This window comes from Ornithorhynchus anatinus, chromosome 9 (genome assembly GCF_004115215.2).
Source record: "Ornithorhynchus anatinus isolate Pmale09 chromosome 9, mOrnAna1.pri.v4, whole genome shotgun sequence".
NCBI lineage: Eukaryota > Metazoa > Chordata > Mammalia > Monotremata > Ornithorhynchidae > Ornithorhynchus > Ornithorhynchus anatinus.
The window spans coordinates 30166283-30173131 of record NC_041736.1 but is presented as its reverse complement, the minus strand read 5'-3'; the positions used below and the strand labels follow the sequence as shown (position 1 = coordinate 30173131).

At 51.7% G+C, this 6849-nt stretch overlaps 1 non-coding gene across 1 annotated transcript; it reads left to right on the top strand.

Moving 5' to 3' along the window:
- Positions 1–3575: 3575 nt before the first annotated feature.
- Positions 3576–3648, top strand: TRNAS-GGA. The gene has a single exon. It is a non-coding gene; the product is annotated as a tRNA-Ser (tRNA).
- Positions 3649–6849: the final 3201 nt, after the last annotated feature.

Genomic DNA, 6849 nt, shown 5'->3' with positions numbered 1-6849 from the left:
TGTCTCCATGGAAAGTGGAAATATTTCCTGTGTCATGAAAGAACATGCTAACATTCACCTTCTTGAGTCTGCCAGCCAGATTAAGGAACCAGATAACATGCAGAGATTTAAACATCTTTTGCCTTAAGAAAACTGAAGCCTTAATTTTAAGGATGTCAGTCTCCTTCCTGCTACCTCATTATCAGAGTTTTGGAGGCAAGACTGGTCAAAAAAAAAAGTCAAGAGCAGCAGGGCTCCTAAATACATCCTATCACCGAGCCTGCAGCAATCCCAGGCTTGGCCCTCCTGCACCCGACTTCTCGATTATCTGCTGCAAGGCCAGCTCCATTACCATGCATCACCCACAGTTCAGGAAAATACTATCATTCCCATTTCTAAACTATTTTTTGTTTGCTCAGAAGTATTTTTCTGTGCACTGACTGGTGCAGAACACCCTTCTGGACACTGGGACTGCAGGAAAGGGGGACCAGGGTTCTAATCGCAGCTCTGTTACTGGAAAACTGACCATGGGCAAATCAAAAACTACCACTACTACTAATAATAATAATGTAGAATTTTTAAGGTATTTTCTATATGCCAAGTACCTACATCCACCTTCAAATCAAACAGAAATTTCTTCCACTGATTTTAAGAGACTCGATCTACTCTTCTCCTCCTGCCTCATTTTGCTGCTTTCCTATTACAACCCAACCTCATGAACTCCACTCCTCAAATGCCAACTTACTGTACCTAGGTCTCATCTATCCTGCTACCAACTCCTCGCCCATGTTCTCCATCAAGCCTGAAATGTCTTCCCCCTTCATAGCCAACGGTCCACCACTCTCCTCTCCATCCAAACCCTCCTGAAATCACATCTCCTCCAAGAGGTCTCATCATTCAGTGGTGTTTATTGAGCATTTACTACGTACAGAGCATTTACTAAGTACTTGGGAGAACGCAATACAACAGACATATTCCCTGCCCATAACGAGCTTACATCAGACTTAAGCTCTCTATTTCCCGTCCTCCTGCCCCGTGATTGACTATTTGCTATAGCTATGCATTTGGCTATGTATCCCATTATCACTGTTATACTCACCTGAGCCCCATAGTACTTTTGTAAATATTCTTAAACTTTATATCTCCTACCCATAATCTATTTTTAGGTCCATCTCCTCCTTTAGACTCTAAACTTCTTGTGGGCAGGGGTCCTATCTACCAACTCTTGCATTATCCTAAGCACTTAGCATGGTGCTCTGCACACAGTAAGTGTTCCATAAATACCATTGATTAATTGATTGTATGAGGTGCTGGAGTATATACAAGGTAATCGTGATCAAGATATTCAGATAATCAAGATAATCAATGGCCTAGTGGATAGGGCATGGGCCTGGGAGTCAGAAGGACATGGGTTCTAAGCCCAGCTCTACTGCTTGTCTGCCATGTAACCTTGGGAGAAGTTAAATAGCTTCTCTGTGCCTCAGCTATAAAACAGGTATTAAGAGATTGACCCTCATATGGGACACGACTGTGTCCAACCTGATTATTTTGCATCTACCCCAGAGCTTAGTACAATGCCTGGCACATAGTAAGTGCTCAACAAAGTCATAAAAAAAATCAGGTCAGACACAGTCCGTGTTCCTCATAGTGTAAGTATTCCTCACGTAGTATACGTATTCCTCACAGTGTAAGGGGGTGGGAGAACAGGCATTGAATCCCCATTTTACAGATGAGGAAACTTAGGTACTGACAAATTAAGTGACTTGCCCTGGGTCATACAGCAGATAAGAATAATACTAATAATTATGGTACTTGCTTTGTGCTTACTATGTGCCAAGCACTGTTCTAAGTGCTGGGGTTGATAGACGTTCATCAGGTTGGCACGGTCCTGGTCCCACACTCTTAGCCCCATTTTACTGTTAACTGAGGCACAGAGAAGTGAAGTGAGTTGCCTAAGGGCACACAGCAGGCATGTGGCGGACCTGGGATTAGAACCCAGGTCCTTCTGACTCCCAGGCCCTTGATCTAAACCACACTAAACCACACCGCTTCTCGGTAAGTGGCAGAGCTCGGATTAGAGGCGAGGTTCCCTCATCCACACTCCGGAGCTCTTTCTACTAAACCACACTGCCTCTCTGGGCCCAAATTTCCTCATCTGTAAATAGGGGATATACCTGCTCTCCATCTCTCTTAAATCAGACCCCAGGTGGGACAGAAAACTAGGCCCGATTTGATTAATTCGCAGCATGCCCATTGCTTAGGACGGGGCTTGGTACAGAGGAAGCGTTTAATAAATACCATAATCATTATTAGGGTGGTATTAAGGAAAGAACACATTCCCTGCCTTCAAAGAGCTTAGCATCTAATCGAACAAGTAAGCGGACAAATTGCTTACCATCAAGTGGAAGCAGTAGGGAAAGTATACTGCAATAGGGAAGAGCAAGAGTATGGAAAAATGAATAAATAAGGGAAAACCAGTTTGATATGCATTAAATGCTGAGGGTGGCTGACAGGACAGCATGAGCAGGAGGTGGGGATGAGCTAGGGAAGGCCTCCTGGAGGAGGAGGGAGCTCAGGGAGAGATCTGTGAGCCGGTGGCTTTGGAGAGAGTGGTTCCAGGCAGAGAGGGGAAGCGCTGGGGCGAGGGGTTGGGGACGGGAGATTGACCGGTGACTGGGAGGGAGGCCTGTGGGGAGTGAAGAACGCCCGTGCGAGTGTGGCCAACGGGGGCAGGAAAGTGGGTGGGCGGGGTAGGTTGTGGGTGGGCCGGGCCGCGGGCGGAGGATTGCTGGAGAAGCCGTTCCCTCTGGCTAAGCCTAACTACAGTATAGCGCTGGGATTTCAGCAGCTTCTCCCTACAGAGGGGCTCGGAGGAATAGCTGTCCTCCTGCCCCACTCCCTTCTTCCCCGTCGCCTCCATGTCTCCAGGGAAGACTCTGACGGCGCTCCCTCTGTTCCCTTCCACGTTCCCGATCCAAGCACAATCGGCCCAGGGCTACAGCAGCGATGCTTACGTGTTAATAAATGTATTTATGACTAATCGGTCAGTGTGTCCAACTGCCAAACTAGCAGAAAATGAGAGCCGCGTGCTGCCGAAGGCAATGAAATATCAGACGTCACACGTAGACTTTATAGCAGTTAGAGATTAAAGGTGACTGGCTCATTTTTTAACAGCACTTAGTTGTAAATACGCGGTCGGCAACCCGGCCATCTTCAGTTCAGTTCATCTACAGCCCTCACGGTTGCATTTCTAACAGCGCATCGTCAAAAGTTGCCCAAATTCTCCAAGTCCACAAGGCTGTCTTCAAATGTACGAACGTCCCCTACTGGTTCCGTGTGGGAAACGAATCCAGTGCCTCACCACACCGTAGGAGGCCAAGAAGTCGCCGACATCCTTTGGTTCGAAGAAAATAATAACGATGATGGTATTCGTTAAGCGCTTGCTATGTGCCAAGCGCTGTTCTAAGCGCTGATGATGCTGTCCATCACTCAAACAGTGAATCCATCGGCGATACTTCCCTAGCGCTTACTCCGGGTGAGACACTGTGTTTAAGGGCACGGGAAAGTACAACACGACGGAGGGGGTGAGAGCAGCTGCCGGAATGGCTCAGTTGGAAGAACGTTAGACTGGAGATCTAAAGGTCCCTGGTGCCAACCCGGGTTTCGGCAAGTGGTTTTCGGCGCTTGGCACGTAGTGAGCGCCTAACAACTCCCAAAATCATTATTATCCATTGAATGGGTGAGCCTTTGAGAGCAGCTCTCATGCACACTTTGTCCATAAAAATTTAGTCATAGGCCTTTTCTGGCCCCTCGCCATTCAGGAGAGCATTGCTTAGCACATAGTGAGCACTCAAGAAATACCACAATTATTATTATCCATTGAATGGGTGAGCCTTCGAGGGCTCCCATCCTGCACACTTTGTCCATAAACATTTAGTCATAGATCTTTTCCGGTCCCTACGCCATTCAGGTGAGCATCGCCTAGCACAGAGCGAGCGCTTAACAGATGCCACAATTAATATTATCCATTGAATGGTGGAGCCTTTGAGGGCTCCCGTCTCGCACACTTTGTCCCTAAACATTTAGTCATAGGCCTTTTCTGGTCCTCACGCCATTCGGTGAGCATCGCTTAGCACAGAGTGAGCGCTTAACAAATACCGTAATTGTTATTATCCGTTGAACGGGTGAGTCTTCGAGAGGTCCCGTCTCACACACTTTGTCCGTAAACTTTGAGTCACAGGCCTTTTCTGGCCCCTCGTCACTCCGGTGAGCCTTGCTCCACGCAAACCGGTGGTTAGAGGAGAAAGGCGGGCCCTGTGGCCGGCAGGTCAAACGCGCCGTTTTTTACAGAAGTGGTGATGATGATCATGGTGACATTTGTTAAGCGTTTACTATGTGCCAAGCACTGTTCTAAGCGCTGGGGTAGATAGAAGGTCATCGGGTTGTCTCTCGTGGGGCTCACGGTCTTCTTCCCCGTTTTCCAGATGAGGTAAGTGAGGCCTAGAGAAGTGAAGCGACTCGTCTAAAGTCACACAGCTGAGAAGTGGCGGAGGCGGGATTGGAACCCACGACCTCTGCCTCCCCAGCCCGGGCTCTTGCCACCGAGCCCCGCTGCTTCTCGTGGTGATGCTCTGCACCGAGAGAGGCACAGGCGCCCCCCAGCGGCCCTCTTACTGTCCCGCGCGGGGAGGGCGAAGGCGGCGGTGGAGGGACCGGCCGGACCTTGGCCGACACCTCCGCCTCATCCCATCGTCCGGCCCGCCCGCGCCCGCCGTGGGACTCGGCTCGGCTCCCCCCGGCTGGAGGCGGAAGAGCCCGGCTAGTGACCCTTGGCCTGCGGCCGGCCCGCCCCGCCCGGTCTTCTTCTCAGCCCCTCTTCTTCCCCCCTCCCCTCCCCTCCATTGCCTCCTCCTCCCTCCCACCTCCTCCCCTCTCTTCCCTTCTCCTCCTTTCCCCCCTTCCCTTCCCCTTCTCCTCCCCCTTTCCTTCCCCTCCCTCCCCTTCTCCTCCCCCTTCTCCTCCCCTTCCCTTCCCCTTCTCCTCCCCGTTCCCTTCCCCTCTCTCTCCCCTTCCCCTTCCTCTCTCTCCCCTCCCCTTCTCCTCCCCTTCCCCTTTCCCCTCCCTCCCCTTCTCCTCCGCTTCCCCGTTCCCCTCCCTCCCCTTCCCCGTTCCCCTCCCTCCTCTTCTCCTCCCCTTCCCCTTTCCCCTCCCTCCCCTTCCCCTTTCCCCTTCCTCCCCTTCTCCTCCCCTTTCTCTTCCCCTCCCTCCCCTTCTCCTCCCCCTTCCCTTCCCCCTCCCCTTCTCTCCTTCCCTTCCCCTCCCTCCCTCTCTTCCTCCCGGGTGGAGGGTAGGGGGATTGAGGAGGGGATTGGGGGTCCCCCTTGATCTGGGGCCCCTGGGCTCCTGCCCCATGACCCCTGACGGGAGTATGGCCCTGCTCCTCTAGACTGGAAGCTCCTGGTGGGCAGGGAACACGTCCACCAACGGCGTTATAGTGCACTCTCCCCACTCCTTAGTACCGGGCTCTGCAAACGGGAAGCTCTCGAAAAACCCAAGCCGATCGATTTGGTCAGCTGATATCGAATATCATGCTCAAACTGGCTAGGGGGCAGGGGGCAGGGGCTTTTTCACTCTCTTACTGAAAACACGGCAGTGGACGGATCACCGGCCTGGGAGTCCGAAGGTCATGGGGTTCTGATTCCGACGCCGCGTGACCTCGGGCAAGTCACTTTAGCTCTTTGGGCCTCAATGACCTCATCTGTAAAATGGGGATTGAGACCGTGAGCCTCGCATGGTACGGGGACCGCATCCAACCCCGTTTGCTGGTATCCACCCCAGCGCTCGGTACGGTCCCTGGCACATGGTAAGTGCTTAACAAATACCATAATAATAACGCTAATACTTATTATCGTGGAAAGAATAAATGAGAAACGGAACCGTGGCGACCGAAGCACACCCAGTCGTCCTCTGTACGAGTCTGCAGACTGGAGCCAGAAAACAACTGGGGTTGAAAGCAGGGCTAAAAAAGGCAGATGCACTTTCCTAGGTGGTAAACTCCTTGAGGGCTGGTATCGTGTCCACTGGATTGGACTCTCCCAGTTGCTTAGTACAAAGTAGTCTACACAGAGCACTCAGCTCGACAACCGATTGGAGCAGCGGAGCGCCATCCCTCATTTCCACCGCTGGCAGATTCAGAAGGCCCGATCCCACAGACTGGCATCAGAAAATAGTGCTTTTTTACTCCCAGAGTTGAGAAGTGCACCGTACCAGCCTTAATAACGCTTGTGATATTTCTTCGGTACTTCCCATGTGATCTGGGCAGGATAGATCACTGTTCTGAGCACCGTGATCATTAGGTCAGATGCAGTCCCGGTCCCCACCCCGGGGCGCACGGCGAAAGGGCGAATAGGTAATTGAACCCCGTTTTACAGTGGAGAGAACCCCAAGCCCCAGAGAAGTGACTTGTCGAAGATCACAGAGTTAGGGAAGTGGTGGAGGGGGGCGATTAGACCCCAGGACTGAGTCAGAGGACTCTGCTCTTGCCATTAGACTACGATGCCGAGGGTGGGCACGGTGTCGAAGGTGCTCTGAGACAGGCCGTCTTAAAAATTGCATTCTCCGTAAACTCAACGTTGCCGGCGGTTACTATAATGTGCGACTCTCTGCCCACAGCCAGTCTGTGTGGAGTCTTGCTGCGGTTTCTCCCCCGTCTGCCAGTCCCAGCCCCCTACCTCAGGCCCTATTCCCCCCCACCCCCCATCCCATCAACAGCATAGGTCTGGCCCCCCAGCCCCTCCATCTTTTCCTCAGAGAGCAAATAGAAAACATTATAATAATAACGATGCATTTGTTAAGCATTTGCTACGTGCC